Source organism: Mustela erminea, chromosome 14 (genome assembly GCF_009829155.1).
Source record: "Mustela erminea isolate mMusErm1 chromosome 14, mMusErm1.Pri, whole genome shotgun sequence".
NCBI lineage: Eukaryota > Metazoa > Chordata > Mammalia > Carnivora > Mustelidae > Mustela > Mustela erminea.
In genome coordinates this window covers 30,960,891-30,979,152 of record NC_045627.1, presented here as the reverse complement: position 1 = coordinate 30,979,152, position 18,262 = coordinate 30,960,891, and the positions used below count along the sequence as shown (strand labels likewise).

Below are 18,262 nucleotides of genomic sequence, written 5' to 3'. Positions count from 1 at the left end.
GCCCCTCTCAAGGTCAAGACCAAAAAAGAAAATTGGCCTCTCATGTCTTTTTTCTCACTATTGTTTCTGCCCTTAGTTCCAAGACTGCAGGGCAAGAAATTATTCTTTTTCCCTTTTCCTCTCACCATTCTTTCTGTGGCCTCCGTTTCCTAAATATAAGGAAGTCATGCAACTATGAAAATATACTGTTAATACCTGAAGACATTGTCATGCTACCTTTTGCTCTGTGGTAACTAAAGTAATTTCAACTGAGTTACTACTGCGGTTAAAATTTCGTTGATGTAAATCATCATCTTTTACATTAATCACTCTCATAATATAACTGGCATAATTTCTAATAAAAAAAAATACCACGTATCATGAAAGGTCTTCAAGAGAAATGTAAAAACTCTGTAGTAAAAATGATAGCCAAATTGGTAACCCAGTTCCCCTCACTAGAGAAGAGGAGACTCACAGCGGTATAAACTGAGGTCCCTGTGCAGAGTTAAGGTGTGAATAACACACAGAATAAGTACTCTTCAACTTACTTAAATTGCAGGTTAAATTGTCTGGCTTAATTGCTCTCTAAAAGTTCCACTTACCTAATCTTCTTGCTTCAGTCTGGTGTGGCCTGAAAGAGTCACCATCAATGGACTGGGTAATAATTTTCAGTCACTACCTCCAAAAGACCCCCAGCTAAATGAGATTGAATCCAAATGTCAGCAAATTTTTCTGGTCTTGGGATAAAAACACCGTCAAATCACTTGAACAACCCAAATTTTCTGTCCGGGTTCCTGCTGAACTCAAAGGAATTCCAACCCCCCCTTGCCAAGCGCTCACCCCAACACAAAAGGGAACCTTGCAGGTACTGAAACACAGGGCTGCCTCCCCCACCACGATCACCAGGCACCACCCGCCATGATGATGAGGTCCCCAGTGACAGCGAGGTCCCCAGCACCAGCCTGCAACAGTTTGGGAAATTAACTTGCCGTTAATCTCCTTTTGGCTGGAGCACTGAATGTCACTGTATTTTAAACAAATGTATAATCTGAAAGGCATACTATTATTATACAAGCTGTTATTAGGGTAAAATTAAGTTACTAGCTCTAACTAGTAGAAAGGAAACCCGTACACAGAAGAGAAAGAGAGAAGGGAATTAAAAGTTACAGCAGGGACTCAGGGAGGGAGAATATTGGAGGGAAAGCCAGGATAACTCGGGATGGGAATTCCAGGAGGGTCCAAAGAATATTAGGTCTAACCCTCCCAAACACAAAACAAAGTAACATAACTGCGTCTTCAAGTCAAGCCCAAAGTGAAAAGGACCTCTCTTGGGAAAGGAGTCAAGAACACTTCCCACAAGCTGAAATTTACCAGCGGAGTCATCAGCTACAAAATGACGGGCAGGGTAGGACGATTTAACAAATCCGCCCCCCCTGCAGATTCGTTTTATCCACAGTTAAGAAAGGAGCTCAAGGACGCCTGGGAGGCTCAGTGGGTTGAGCCGCTGCCTTCGGCTCAGGTGATGATCTCAGGGTCCTGGGATGGAGTCCCACACAGGGATCTCTGCTCAGCAGGGAGCCTGCTTCCCCCTCTCTCTCTCTGCCTGCCTCTCTAACTACTTGTGATCTCTGTCAAATAAATAAATAAAATCTTAGAAAAAGAAAAAAAAAGAAAGAAAGAAAGGAGCTCAAACCTTTCATAAAGTGATAATAAGAAGATTGCCAAGGTAACTAACCCTAACACAGTATTTCCGAAGAGCCCGCGCACACGCAACAAACAGCCAGGCAGTCAATTCCCTTGGTCTGAAGACTGTACTCTGATCAATGTAACTCTCCTAGTCCATTCAGGCTCTTATAACAAAATACCATGGGCTGGACTGGCTGGCTTATAAATGACAGAAATGTATTCTCACAGTTCCAGAGGCTGCAAAGTCCAAGATCAAGGTAGCAATAGAATCCGTGTCTGCTGCGCTTTTCTTTTCCTGTGTCCTCATTGTCCTCATGTGGCAGAAGGACAGAGAGCACTCTCAGGGGTCTCTTATCTAAGGGCATGGACCCCATTCATGAGGGCTCCAACTTCATAATTTAATCAACTCCCAAAGGGCTCACTTCCACATACATCACAATAGGGCTTAGTTTTCTACATACGAATTTTGGGGAGACACAAACATTCAGCCCCTAGCAGTAACCTCAAGTATCTCGGACTCAACTTCTGGTCAGCAAAGTCCTCAAGACCTTTTCACACTAACTTCCATCTAGTCCTGTAGTTGGGTGATTTTATTTTTAACTCTTTGACTTTTCATCTGAATAACAATTCCATATGCTTGTCTCTGCTAAATAGAGCCTCGCCAGATTTAGCCCAGTATTTCAAACTTGAATTCCATCAGCTTTGCATGTGCCGGTCTTCCTACATTTGTGTCACCTTACACTGGCCAGCGATGCCTTCTCAGTTAGTCTAAACAGGATAAAGCCGAAGTGGGAACCCTGTGTCCCAACACCAAGAACTTCTTTCCAGGCTCACAATGATGAAAATTACACACTTTCATTCACCAACCTGAAGGATGACGCTGATGAAGGTAATAAAAACAACGATGATGATGATGGATGCCGACCATCACTCACATTGATTGACCGTCCCATGTCAAGCCCTGTGCCAAATGCTTCAAACACAACATCCAGTTTACTTCCACAGCTATCACACTGTGTAGGTTCCAACATCCCCAGTTACCAGATGAGGAAATGGCAGCCATCTTAGAGGAGTTAAATAGCTTGTCCATGCTCACACAGTGAGTTGGTGATTGAGCTGGAATTTTCTTTTTTTAAAGATTTAATTTATTTGACAGAGAGAGATCACAAGTAGACAGGCAAGCAGAGAGAGAGAAAGAGAGAGGGAGGAGGAAGCAGGCTCCCTACCCAGCAGAAAGCCTGATGCGGGACTCGATCTCAGGACCCTGAGATCATGACCTGAGCTGAAGGCAGAGGCTTAACCCACAGAGCCACCCAGGCAGCCCTGAGCTGGAATTTTAAAATCCAGGCCATCTGCCTCTAGCACCTGACCCTTAAACAGGCCACTCAGTTCTTCCCACAGGACACAGGTTTTATTCAAGCCTTTCTAAAACCAAGGCGTAAAGGTTGAAGGGGCCAAAGGTAGTGTGTGAAAACCAAATGATCTAGAAAAGAGGTCTTTGCCCTCCAGTAACTTACACTGGGGGGGGGGGGGGCATGCAGCGGGTGTAATCGAAGACTATAGAATCTCTCCCACTGAATGTTCATGCACTGCTAGGGGAGGCAGCATCTCTCAGAAAAGGCCTGTGAAGCTAGTCCTTGGGTGTTCCCCCAATTAATATCAGAGGTGCCAGGGACTGCAATGCCCAGGCAATGAGCCATTAAAGCCCCAATCAAGCAGAAAAATATCCCCATTGAAGTGAGTGGTCTGAATTCTTCACGTCAGATGCAGTAACCCCAGAATTAAATTTCATCAAGTTCAAAAATCTCATTACAAACCAGATTATCAATTATTATCTCCATGCCCAAAGATAACAAGTTATTCATGGTCTGTCATCCCAATTGTTTTCAGCAAGGAAATGAGAGAAAGTGCCTTCAGAAAGAGCCATCTCCAGCTCTAATTGCTTGACCTGGGGCAGTCACCAGGCCACCTCCAAACTGCTGTGAGAGTCACGTGAGATGATGAATGGGAAAACTGTCTCGTAACCTAAAAGGTATATAAACAAAGTTATTACTCTTACTAGATGGTTGGAAATAAATTATTACCTGTATTAGAAATAGCCCCATACGACATGCAAGGTGCTCCATAATCGAACCCATCAACATCGTGGGCTTTAGAATTTCTGCCTTCTCACTCCTCCTCAACTATCCTTCCAGCCTTCCACAACCGTATACTGTCGTGAGTGCCTGGTGTTTTCCTATGCCTCTCTTCCTTTGTGTTGGCAAAAACATGCTGCTAAGGACACCAAATATTACTGTTAAAGAAATTTAATATTAAAGCATACAGGAGCCTTAGATCCTCATTCATTTCTCATTATCTGACTTTATCCCCTGTAGGCAGAATATCTTAATAACCAAACATTTGCATAATGCCTTTCTTTTTATGTCCTTGATTCCAACCAATTGCTTCAGAATATTTCCCCATCCCTCTAATGGTATCAAATCCAATTAACTGATATGTTAATTTTAGGTAACTTGGGATAGTCAGAGCACTTTGCCTAAACTATTATAAATCATAAACTAGAAAAGAGGACAAGGCCCCAGGACAAGAAAATGTCAGAAATATTTCTCCTCCTGCTTCTCTCATTAGGAGAACCATTATAGTGATAGGAGGAGTCTGGATTAAGAAAATAATCTCATGGGGGTTTAGGAAATATTTGCGAAACTTTCTCAGAGTTAGACTTAGCAGCTTTGTCTAATCTCCCAATACCTGGTGGATGTCATGTGTCTAATAAAATCTCCCAGTTCTTTGAGCCAAAGATCTTTGACATCTTTTAAGATAGCCCATGATCCCAAGAAGTCATCATTGAAGAGGGTTCTGGACCAACATATCTTGCCTCCATTGCTGGAAAGCTACTACTATATCCACCTGCAAAGTCCCATTGTCCCCGGGAGAAGCAGGGACCCAACAAAGCTTCAAGCATCTCCCCGATACAGTGTCATGTAAGACAGGGCTCCAATTAGAATATTTACCTAATATAGCATTTATAAAATCGTAACTATTGGTATAAGCCAATATTTTTCCTAAGACTTCAAATGTTGTTTACCCAACTCTGAGTCCAAATCTCTTAGCACAGTGCCTGGCAACTAATAGCTTGAGAAAATATTTGTTTACACATCAGAAAAAAAAATATTTACTAGACTCTTGAAGAAGAATTATCCTCAGGGTATCCCTTTTATTCCAAAGCCCACACACAAAATTTTTAAATGGAAGTTTAATTAGTGTTTCCATGTGCCAGACCCTTTTCATGATAACCCCAAAGGTATGGATAGATTCCCAAGCCCTGTGTTTTGTCATCCACCTGCATTTTCCTCTGCATATGGTGATGGCTTGGTGGAGAGGGAATTGACAAGAGAAAAAGAGGTAATTGACTCAGGAAAATTACCATTAAGAAGTCAGCCTTGAGGATATACTCTGGCACAGCTCTTATTCACTGTTAGAGTAAATTAATCATCTCAACCTATTTACAAGGCTCCAGATAGTGCCCTGAAATGACCAAATCTCCAGTTTCAGCACTCTCTGTTATAGGAGCCAACTGACATCCAGCAAAGTAGTCTGGTTCTGGCTTGTAATTTCATCAAGTTTGCAGGAAGGGGGCAATATATATACGATATATATATATTATATATACATATATTCCAACAAAATCCTTCTTCTACCTCCACCTACCGATGCATATCTTTGGCACAGGAATATTTATTATATTATACTTATCAGATTTAAAAGCTGACAGATTTCACAAAGCCATTCATATTCTATAATTATTTATTTGCCCTTCAATTGTCTTCCTAGACTGGAGACTCTCTGAAGGCAAAATCAGTCCCAGTAATCTTTATATCCTTTCCAATACCTTGCACTGACATACTAAGCACTTCAAAAACATGCTTGAATACATTATAATGTATCCACGGTCAATTCTAGTAATAATAGCTGACTTTATTAATAGTTAATATTTGTTGTGAGGGGCAATTTCATTCAGTTCTCACAATAATCCTTTCAGGGGAGTACAATGATTATCCCCATTATAGAGATGAAGAAAGAGAGACCTAAAAATGTTAAATAACTGATCCAAAGTCACAGAGTTACATAGGGTCCAAGGACAAGCTGTCCCAAGATCAGTCACTTTGGCATGAAAATTATTTTGAGTTAAAAAAGCAATCGAAACGCAGCAGATTCAGGAAAAGCTCTTTACCTCCACCACAACTCCTAAAAAGAATATATATGGATGACATGCTTCAGGAAGAGCGCTATCATCACAGATAACCACATTATACTATGAACTTGGTATAGCCGACATCCATCAAAGCCCTTCATGTTCCATCCCCCACCCCCAGGGGCTCGCCAAGCATTTGTTTATCAAATATTTACTCTTTTTTTCTCTTCCTGTGATTTCCATTTCTTCTCTTTGAAGTCCCAGACCCCTGCCCCTTTGTTCAGAATGACATACACACCTCATTTTGCCTGTCTTCGGAATTTCCAAGCCTGTGGGATTCCCCCTGCAAACAAAATTAAACTTGATTTTCTCCTGTTAATCTGTCTTATATCAATTGGATTCTTAGTCTGGATAGAAGGACTGGGAAGGGGAGAGAAATTTTTGCTCTCTAACAAAACAAATTTTTGCTCTCTGTTCTATAGAACAGAAATGGGACTAGACTTCACTGCAGTAAAGTGTTCTTTTTTTTTTTTTTAAGATTTTGTTTATTTATTTATTTATTTGAGAGAGACTGAGATTGGGGCTCTATCCAAGGACTCTGGGATCATGACCCGAGCCAAAGGCAGACACTTAACCAACTAAGCCAATTAGGTGCCCCAAGTGTTTTTATTTTCTAAGCTAGCACATGTGTTAAACTACTCTCCCATACTACCTCTCTAAACCCCTAGAGACCCAATTCCATATTTTCATCCTGCTGTTTAGAAACCATATAAGCCAGGCTAAACTAACTGCTATAGCAAACAGCCATATTCCAGTGGCTTTCATGGTTGAGGTTTATTTCTTATATAATGTCTAAGACTGTCGGAGACCCCAACATAGAAGGAGCCTAGAAGTTGTCTGACAGCCTGCACCTAGCCTGCAGACAGAGGAAGAGAATGGACACCATGCCTGAGAGTTATGACCATCCAGACCAGCAAGTGATGTACATCACTTCCACTCACACCCTACTGGCTAGAACTCCACCATGTGACCACACCCACATCTGGGACCGGCTGGGCAATGTCCTCCAGCTCTGAGCCCAGGGAGAAAAGGAGAAGGCAGACTTGAGAAAGAGCCAACAGCCTCTCCCCCAGAAAACAGGTGACTGGAGAGTCAAGCCCAGCACCAGAGAACTTTAGAATCAAAACATTAAGAGACTTTCCTCCTCAGTTGTCCTTTAAGATTCCCATTTTCCCAGTTCCTCACTCTAAATCATTCTAACTCTTCAGCAATGTCACCTGAGGAGATATATTTAAATCTCTAAAATACAGGTGTAGATCAATTATGTTTTGAGGAAAAAAATATTCAAGATTTGTTTCTTGTCCTATAGGTGTATTAGGACATGTTATTTCCATTGAATAAAGGTGCTTCCCTTCAGGAAGAATTCATTGCCAGATAACTCTTAAGAGTAAATTTTCTGAATACACAAAATTTTAAATGACTTACAAACATTTTATTTATAAAAAATATATTTACCATAAATTAGGATCATAGATGTGATAAAACAGTGATAACCTATGATGTATTGAGTGCCAAATACAAATTATATCCCATTTATTCATTCAATAAATATGTACTAAACACCTATTATATTTTGTTTTATCCTATACCCAAGGACCAAAGGCCACACCACAAGAAGTGTAATAAAACTTTGTATGATGAAGAGGTTAGATGAAATACATGAGACAAAAAACTATACCTGTATTACCTGTATTACTATACAAGTAATATACCTGTATTACCTCCCAGAAAATGTCTCAGCAAATCTGGAAGAATATGTTCAAGTTGTATTCAGCTCTGTCTGTCACACATGGACAGAAAGCCATTCCCCATAATCACAGAGTCATAGAATGAGACAACTAAGTCACAGAGGCTGGCCCATTTTCTGAACTGCCTACTTTACAGTTGTCCTGTCAGAGCTGACAACTGGTTTTCATTTCTCAAGATTCTGAAGACTATCAAGATTCAATGCATCAAGATCACCTTCAACATACTCCCTCTTCTTTCTCTTTCTATGAGTTACAGATTTTTTTTTAAGATTTTATTTATTTATTTGACAGAGAGAGAGATCATAAGTAAAGCAGAGAGGCAGGCAGAGAGAGAGGAGGAAGCAGGTTCCCTTGCTGAGCAGAGAGCCTGATGCAGGGCTCGATCCCAGGATCCTGAGATCATGACCTGAGCCAAAGGCAGAGGATTAACTCACTGAGCCACCCAGGTGCCCCTATGAATTACAGATTTTAGAGTCTGCTGGAGCCTGACTGCCTTCTGACAATTTTGAGACAATTGAGGAATTTGAATGTAGATTATTACTAGATAACATTTAAAAATTACTGGTTATTTTGTTAGACATGATAATGGTATGACAGTTTTGGGGGTGGGGGGCAGGGAAGTCCTTATCCATTACAGAAGAACTATTGATGTTTAGAATTTGCTTTAAAATATTATAGTTTGGGGGGCACCTGGGTGGCTCAGTCAGTTAAGAGGCCAACTCTTGATTTCAGCTCAGGTGAATATCAGGGTGGTGAGATCAAGCCCCACATAAGGCTCCACACTCAGTGTGGAGTTGGAACCTGCTTGAAATTCCCTCCCTCTCCTTTTGCCCCTCCCCATGCTTGTATACTCATGCTCTCTCTTCTAAATAAATAAATTAATCTTTTTTTTTTTAATTAGATAAAATGTTGTAGGATTTGGGGAGCCTGGGTGGCTCAGTGGGTTAAAGCCTCTACCTTCAGCTCAGGTCATGATCTGGGGGTCCTGGGATCAAGCCCCACATCGGGCGCTCTGCTCAGCAGGAAGTCTGCTTCCCCCTCTCTCTGGCTCTGCCTGCCTCTCTGCCTACTTGTGATCTCTGTCTGTCAAATAAATAAATAAAATCTTCTTTAAAAATTAAATAAAATGTTATAGGCTTTAAAAAATAAATGGAGAAGGAGGGACACCTCAGTGGCTCAGTCGTTAAGCATCTGCCTTCGGCTCAGGTCATGATCCCAGCTGGGGTCCTGGGCTTGAGCCCTGCATCGGGCTCCCTGCTTAGCAAGAAGCCTCCTTCTCCCACTCTCATTCCCCCCGCTTGTGTTTCCTCTTTCATTTGTGCCTCTCTCTGTCAAATAAATAAATAAAATCTTTTTTTTAAAAAAATGGAGAAGGAGAAGAGAGCAGGTAAAACAAAACAGGCAACATGGTAATAATTGTTTAATCAGGATGACAGAAACATTATACATTATATGGTTGATTCTAATGTTCTCTCTACCTTTGGGTAAGTATGGAAATTTCCAAAATAAAAAGATTATAAAATGAAACACAATTAAAATTTCTTTAAAAGATTATCCACAATGACTCCATTCTTAAGATTCACACTCTAAATTCCCCTTTCTGCTGCTCACTGAAGCTTCTGAGCAGTACATCATTCTAGTGGTTTCTAAACACTGTCGAACATCAGAATCAACTAGAGATTTATATCTGTGTAAATTCTATAAATTCCTAGTCCATATTCCAGATCTATTGAATTGGAATCTGATGCTGAGGGCTGGCAATCATGGTCTTAAAAGCATCTCCCAGTTAATCTGGTGTGTACAGGGTTTAGGAAGCACTATGTCTTTTAAACTTGTTCGATATTGTTTGAATCTGCACGGGGTCCCGGTACCAAGGCCCTCACCTCTTTGACCACCACGCACCTCTTCCGTGGCAGATTGCTAGTTCCTCTTGTTCCTCTGGGGTTTGACTCCAACCTCAGAGACATTTTCCCTTTCACACAAGTTTCACGTTGGAGCAGCTGCCCAGTAATTCTCACCCCCAAGGCAAGGAGCACTCGTAACTACAATCACTTCATCAGTCTACATTTCAATAGAAGCATATTCTCAACCCCTTTCCAAAACCTGAATCAGAGAGTGGATTTTAAAACAAACAAGTTAGCACTACTTTAAAACCCATTTCCAGTCATTCTCACATCCTTAGTACAGATCTATTAAAACTTCAGAAGTCATTAAGGAGCAGCCCTGAAGGTTTTTTGATTGTCAGGAAGTGTTATTGAGATGGATTTGTTGAAGAGATGCTTTATTCCATTTCACACTCCTGTCAAAGTTTTATTAGACTTCTAAACCGAAGATAAATACTTTATTTTTAACCATAACAATCTGAAACTCTAAGAGGGAAAACGAGAAAGTCAAATTGTCCCAAGCCTTCATATAGGAGATGGAATTGAACACTTTCAAGTGAAACTGCCTGTAATTCAAATGAAGAAGGACTTCGGCACTGGCAAATCACAGCCTCAACAAAAATCGAGATGATCATATATGTAGAAACCACTAACCTTCCCCAATGATTGTTTGATTCAATTTCCTCATTTAGCCTAACTCCGTCTCATTCTCTCTGTCAAAAAAAAAAAAAAAAAAAAACCTCCTTCTTTTATTAACTCCTTTAATAGGATCACAAACCTTGACAGGCTGCCTACTTGAGAAACGGTAAACTCTCTGAGCTGGAAAGAGCCACGGGGATTATCTATTCCAAACTTCTCTGATACAAGAATCCTTTCCCCGGTGTCATTAACAAAGACAGCTCAGCCAGATTCCGCCTCAAAGCTCTCAAGGAAATGCCGAGGACTGACACGTATAGGGCACTTCACAGATAAAAAAGCCCCGGCAATCACATTGTTTCACTTAAATTATATTGTGGATGATGACATGGGAGATTTTGAGAGATTAAATGACTAGCTACAATGACACAGCTAAGCAATGGCTGAGCCTTGCAAGACTTGAATTCAGTCTTTGGACTATAAACCTGTGCTGCTTTTTCCTGCTGCCTCCCAAAGGTCAGAGGAGGATCTGTTCTCTGTGTGGCACTCTGCTACTTTGTTGGAAAGCTGTGATCATTTAAAAAATTCTTTTTTAAAAAGATTTTATTTATTTATTTGATAGAGAGAAAGAGCACAAGCAGGGAGAGCAGCAGGCAGAGGGAGAGGGAGAAGCAGGCTTCTCACCCAGCAGGGAGCCCAATGCAGGGCGCAATCCCAGGACCCTGGGATCATGAACTGAGCCAAATGCAGAGACTTAACTCACTGAGCCACCCAGGCGCCCCTAAAAAATTCTTAAAGAGGCAAAACCTATCTCCCTATAACTTTTTAGGTTTTAATAAAAGAACCTTAAATAGAGCTCACTATATGAAAAGACTATTTAAGGCACTTTCCAAATATGAACACATTTAATTCTCATAACAATCATGTGAAATGACTACTGTATTTATCACCATTTAACAGATGAGAAAACCAAAGCTGCAAGTAAATGGCAGAGCCAGAATCTAAGCCAAACTAAATGAGTCGATGTCCAGAGTCCAAACCTTGTCCTGCCTCTCTTCTCTACTGCTGGGACTTCATTTTAGTCTTTGAATCAACACAGAATAAAACTGCTTCTTTGGTCACATAAGAGCATTGCAAATATTTGATTACAGCTACCAGACTCCCTCCCCAGATCTGTATCAGTCAGGGTTCTATCAGAGAAAATGAACCACTAGGAATGACATATAGAATTAGGGTTTATTACAAGGGTCTGATTTTTCTGCCATTGGGGGAGCGAAATAATCTCGAATTCTCAGTACTTATGTCTGATGCTAGAAGTCATACACACAAAAGCTGAGATTTGGTAAAACTAATAGTTTTTACTGTTTCATCAAGAGCATTCTTAGATAAATCTGTGAGATCTTATTTTATTTTAGAGAGAGAGCAAGCACATGGAGCAGGGCGAGAGGCCAAGGGAAAGGGAGAGAATCTCAAGCAGACACAGAGCTGAGTGGCAGAGCCCAACATGGGCTTGATCCACCGACCCTGAGATCATGACCTGAGCCTAAACCAAGAGTCTGAAGCTTTAACCGACTGAGCCAAGCGTCCCAGACAAATCTGTTTTTTAGAAAGCCGCCAGGGTATGGCAGTGAAAAGTACAATCACAACCAGCACACTTAGGTGTGGCTGCTTTGATTCATGGTAAGGTGCCAGAAATACACTCACCACTGCTTTTGAGCTATAAGTGTAAATATCAACACAATGAAAGAGGAAAATAACACCTTAATATTTCTATGAAAAGAACCTTGACCAAGCAGATCCCCTGCCCTGAAGTAGATTCAGGTACCTCCAGAGATCTGTGGATGGCCCTTTAATGACAGATGCTTTCTAGTATATCAAGGAAGTCCGGGCATTTCAACCTAATTTAGAGTAGGCCACCCTGGGAACCAGGTCTAAGCCGACTAACCAAAAACCACACATGTGGGCACAAACACAAACTCACAGCCAGGTGCACGCACAATGTTACTTCAGACTAAAAATCTCAACCGCCCATATTGAATTCAGTTGGGCTGGCTCCCAGAAGGAACTTCAAGCATGGCTCTGTTATGATAGTGTAGACGTGCTTAAGTGAAAGGCTAGCACACCTTGTGAAGGAAGAGTTATTATTAGATTAGTAACCTCTGTTCCCATTAGAAGCCGAAATCATTCTGTGGGTCCCTGGAGGTTTTTCCCAACAGCCTCACTATACTCCTGTCGGTTTCAGTCCATCATTCCAGCCTTCGCAATTACCTGAGAAACTAACATGTGCGAAACGCTGGAATTTATGAAGGCCACTGTCCTTCATAATGAGGAAATACTAATGATGAGACAGGATTTATGCCCTCAGTGTGTTCACAATCTAACAAGACAGACAGATCTTTCTGCAAGTAAGTGCAGCAAACAACTTTATTGAAAGCAACTCTGTGCAACTCCTTACCCCAAACAGTTACCTCGAGGAAATTCTCCAAGGTCACCACAATATGTGTGAGACATACCGTCAAATTCCCACCTGTATTAATTCGGCATGTTTCCCTCACATTTGATGCTCCACAGCGTCTGTCTTGTGAGGTGCTCATAGGAACTCAGCCCTCCCCAACAAGATCATTCCTGCACTTACAGCTCATTATGACAGCCCTCACTACCCACAAGGCTTATTATTACTCTTACACATTGCTGGTAGTCAAGAACATGAGGCCATTGTTAAGTCCAGAAAGGAGGGAAAACATTGGGAAATCCAGTCTCATCTTTGGCACGGAATGTTTGTCAAAGCCAGCGCGAGGGGAGAAATGAATCAGTCGCTAACAGCATTTTCATTCTGGAGAGCCCTAACCATGAGCAGCTGGGCTGAGATTGCCTTTTCAGAGTTCATGAGGGACTTCTACAGCTGTCACATGGAAGCAAGTCTTCACAAGCATTTCTCATAGCCAGACTTATCTGAAGCAAGCATCTGGTGACAAATGTTGAAAGAATAACAAAACCCTCTGTACTCTGGGTTTCTTGACCTTCGTGTTTATTAATGTTCAGCTCTCCCTTCCCTGACCCATTCCCACAATCCCTAAGCCATACCACCAGGCTCTACTTAACACATGCTGCTAGAGACAAGGAAAACAGAACAGAGCCCCATGCTTCTGTGCCTGACAAAAATCAACGTATTAAAAAGTTAGCACATCAACTGACAGAAGAATGCAGGGAACAAATTTGTTCAACTCTCCACTGGACAGTGGGTACTGTTTAAACGAACCAGAACTCAAGCACTCTCCACTAAATCCCTTTCTAAGTAATCCTCTGTCGGCCAAATAGATTCCTTTCATAAATTTAAAACAGTGTAGAACTTCCTTCACAGACAACAAAGATTCCCAATTTGCTCTCCAGAGCTGTGGTGAGTGGAAGCCAAATGGCTCCCAGAGCCCGTGAAAAGTCTCCTTTCTTGGTCTGGATAGAACAATCCTGCATCATTTTAATGATTACCTTCAGGTTTACAAGAGTTGCAAAAAAGGATTGCCCAGTGCTGAGAGCAGGCGGTGAGGATAGAGTGGAGCTCTCCTTTGAAATCTGCCTTATTTATACAGAATTCTAAGACTTCTAGTCACTGAGTTCCTGCTCACTTCCAGAGCAATTCTCCATGTTCCCTGGATTAACCGAACACATAAAGGCAGGATTTCAGTTTGTCACTGTGATTCCCCATATACCCCAAGGGCAGAAAACACTCAGGCTCTAAAGGCAAGCTTACTTATTAAGGATGCAAAGGAAAGGAAAGAAGCCCTGGTACTCACCACCCATCCAACCAATGGTCACCTTAAGGACTGTGCCTAGATGTAACAAGAAACAGATGGAACACTAGTGGTTCCTCTTGACCTTTACCTTGACTTCCCAGCTGACCCCTCCAGTAGCATCCATATAAGGGAAGTGGAGGAACTGAGGCTCAGGGCAGCATCTGCAAAAGCTGAATAATACCCCCTTAATTCTAGCATGTACCTCAGATGGAGGGCTTTCTCCTACACTTCTGTCATTAAAGCAGACATCTTTTTTTTAAAGACTTTATTTATTTATTTGAGAGAGAGAGAGAGAGCATGAGTGGGGGTAGGGGCAGAGGGAGAAGCAGACTCTCCGCTGGGCAGAGAGCCCGACATGGGGCTAGATCCCAGGACCTCAGGATCACGACCTGAGCCAAAGGCAGACGCTTAACTGACTGAGCCACCCAGGTGCCCCTAAAGCAGACTTCTGTCACTTACTCACCTATCCCGCCGTGAGCAACTGCTTCCCCTCCTTCTGCCACCACACACACACACACGCGCGCACACACACACACACACGCACAAGGGGTTAAGACATAAGAAATGAAATAATTTCCTAATTTTTCCTCTACTATTTCTTAGTAAATTTTTAAAAAGTAACTTTTTTAAGAAGAAGGAAAAAAGAAAGGGGAGGGGACAGAGGAGGAAGAAGAGGAGGAAAAAGAAGAGAAGGCAGGAGGAGGCTGAGAAGGGAGAAGTAGGTGGAAGAAGAAAAGGAGGAAGGGAAGAAGGAGTTGTGGGTAGGTGCCAAGTCTTGTCTAGTTCCATCCTACATTACCTTCTTCATTCAATTCAGTATTTGTAATATGCCTCCTGTCAGGGCACTCTTCAAAGCACTAGAGATCGAGCCAGTAAGATCAAGACCCCATCCTCATGGAAGTTCTCTTCTAATGGAGCAAGGTACTTAATTAACTCTGTAATCAAACTGTAGTTTACTATCAGAAAGGGATATGTTTCATAAAAATACAAAGCAGGATAAGGAGATCGGGTATGAGCGCTGGGTTCAGAGATCGTGCTGCTTCACCCAAGACAGAAAGGAAGGTCTTCCCTGAAGTAGCAACATTGCAGAAGAGCCATGAATGAGGTTCAGAAATCAGCCAGGAAGCTTCATAGAGGAAGAACATTCCAGGCCCAAGATCTGAAGTAGAGCCTTTTGTGTGGTGATCCTGAGGAAGAACAGGATCAGCCTGCTAAAGGGCAGAGATGGGGTGAGTGGTGAGAATTGGGGTCAGAGAAGTAAGCATGGACTAGATCAGGAGGGTCCCTGAAGCACATGATTTTAAAATGTATTCCAACTGTTAGGGGAAGCCGTCTGGGTAATTAGAACAGAGGAGTGTCAAGATCAAAATGCTTTAGAAGGATGATTTTGACTGCTGTGTGAACAGGTTCTGTGGAGTGGCAATATGGAAGCAGGGAAATGAATTAGAGGGCTAATGCAGGTGTATAGGAGTGACCAAGGGTGCATGAGGACTAGGGTAGACAGGAGTAGAAGACAACGAAATGTCAAACCTAAGAGTAACTCCAAAGTAGTGGCCTGTTACATGTTCCTGCCATTTACTACTATAGAGGCCATTAAAGGAGCACATCTGGTGGGGAGGGAATGAATTCTTTTTGGAACACACTAGGTTTGAAATGTCCATTGGACATCCAACAGATATAGAAGCAATGGCTGCATGTACCTCAGTCTAGAGTTGAAGAGAGACATTGGGACTGGAAACACAAAGGGGAGTCATCTGTTAAGAAAGGGGATTTAGGAACATGGGTCTAGGATGTGAGTAAAGAAAAGAGCAAGGCCTAAAAATCTGGCCTTGGATGTTGCACCACGTAGAGCAAAATAAAAAGGAGCCAAGAAAGTAGACTGAGAGCAGCAGTCAATAAACATGGTCTTCTGGAAGCCTAGTGAAGAAGAAATTTCCTCAAGCAGAGTGGGATCAAATCGGTTAAATGCTGTTACAAATAAAATGTAGGACTTGGAACAATCACTGTATTTGGTATATAGTAGCCATTGAGTTGGGCCTTGACTTGTGGTTTTTCAATGCAGTGGTGATGCAAAAAATTCTGATTTGAGAGAGTTCAAGAGAATAAGAAAATGAAAACAACTAGTGTAGATAAGTCTGAGATTCACTGTAAATAGGAGCAAAGAAATTGGGCAATAATTAGAGAGGAATTTAGAGTCACGAGAGCTTTTCTTTCTTATGAAAATTACCAGGTGTTTGTAGGCTGGTGGAAAGATCCAGTAGAGAGGGAAAAGGTGATGATACAGAAGACAGGAGAGAAGTTTTAGAAAGTCCTTAGAGGCCTCCAATTTACAAGCAGTGGAGTTGACAGTAGTCAAGACCCCATTGGGCATCCAAAGGTGGAGGGGAGGCAGGTTATCTGAGTTGGTTAGAATATTCCATATGGGAAGATACAGAGGTTCTCATCGGATTGCTTCTTTTTCCTCAGTGAAATAAAATATGCAGGCTGAGGAAGGAGGATTGGTGGTTTGAAGAGAGGAGGGCAGGGAGACGGAGTTGGGGGATGCTGGGCAGCCCGCTAGAATGTTTTGAGCACAAATGTACCTAAACAATGCAAACCCACATTCATCATCCCATGACCTCCACGATTCTCTTCCTAAGGTGAAATAACAGTATTTTTTTTAAATTCTATTTGAAAACACACACACACACACACACACACACACACACACACGTTTCTTACTCTCAACATTTACAATGATTTCTAAAGGACGTATAGATACTGACTGGACCCAAACTCTGAAATATGGATTATATATACTGAACTATTGGAAAAATGTATATATTTTATGAGAACAGGGATTTTTATATTGTTCATTGTTGTATTCCCTGTGCCCAGTGCCTCGTTAGTAAATTGAAAATATAGTCATTGAATAAATGAGTTCTGATATCACATACACCATATGAACACTGTACAGGCATCTAGCTAACGATCGGTAATAACGGAGTGTCCCAAAAGTCTTAGTGATGTTTTAAGCTTCAAAACTTAAGAAGTATAAATGCTAGAAGCCTACAAAATCATCCTTCGAATGTTAAATTATTTACATCTCGTATATGTTTACATAGTTTTGTGTATTTTAAAAAACAAATGTTTAATTTTAATCTTTTGTTTCAATGTTTATCATATCGGCAGAGCCTGAAAAATTAAATTATTTATTATTTAAAATTCATAAATCACAATAAGAATATAAGAGAGGTAAACAACTCAACTTTCAAAGAATGTTTTTGTAATTTCATAACATTTACCCTTTTGAAGATCTTAAAGCTGAAAACCACACTAAGATTTCGGGGACACCCTGTATATATGAGCCACAGAGAGTGGTGTGATGGAGAATTTCAGTCCCCACTTCTGCCCACAGAACATGAGAAAAGAGTCCCTTGATCCAGCCTGGGTCCTCTGCTAAAGGTCCTGGGCACAAGATGCCTCCTTCTTAGCTGCCACGACTGGCCAGAGGTAGCACTGGGCTTGAACTTGGGTCATACCCAGCACCGACTTTGATACTGAGGGCTAGGCTCTTTTGGAGGCTCTACCCTTGCTTCTCCGTATGATGGGCTGTCACTCAGGGACCTTCATTTTCCCTCTGCCCTCAGAGGTCTGGGTCTCTCTGGAGACAGAATCCTCCTCTCCCTGCAGTGCCTGCAAAGGCAACTTGAACGAGTCTTCCCACCCCCTTGACTAATGGGTCTCTCTTCTCCTGAAACAGGGATCCAGGGCAGTGACACTTCCTTTGTACCAGCTCCAGGCAACCACAGATCAGGAGAGAACAGCATTTTCTTAGTGCCTATAGATTTTTGGATAAGGTTTGAACAGAAGTCCAATTCACTAATTGAGTTCCTCTGTTGTAAAGAGTTCCACCCAGGGCAAGTTAGGAACAAAAGCTTGCAGCTTAGCATTTCCACTGTTATTGTTCCTCTTCTATTGCCCACAACTAATATCCAGAGAACAGAGGGAGGAGAGCAAAGACAAAGCAGATGAAGAACACAGGAGGGATGAAACGTCCCCTTGTCCGCAGCGCTTGTAAAGGCAGCACAGGGCCGGGTCAACAGGAGAGAGGCAAACGCGGCACTCAGGCCATCCTTCCACCTCCACTGTGAGGAATCAGGCTGACCGACCCATCTGCACCATGGGAGCCCCACGCTCACTTCTTCTGCATTCTAACCCCCTACCCATCCACGTGATTCTCACCTAGAACCACAGAGTCCTGCAACATGCTTAGAACAATGGTCAGCACATAGAAATACCAAATGT

At 41.9% G+C, this 18,262-nt stretch overlaps 1 long non-coding RNA gene across 1 annotated transcript; it reads right to left on the bottom strand.

Moving 5' to 3' along the window:
* Nucleotides 1–586: 586 nt before the first annotated feature.
* Nucleotides 587–12,844, bottom strand: LOC116573026. Its single transcript, XR_004278587.1, has 3 exons — nucleotides 12,712–12,844; nucleotides 6,156–6,200; nucleotides 587–1,339 (listed from the first exon to the last, which is right to left on the bottom strand). It is a non-coding gene; the product is annotated as an uncharacterized LOC116573026 (long non-coding RNA).
* Between the last annotated feature and the right edge of the window lie 5,418 nt (nucleotides 12,845–18,262).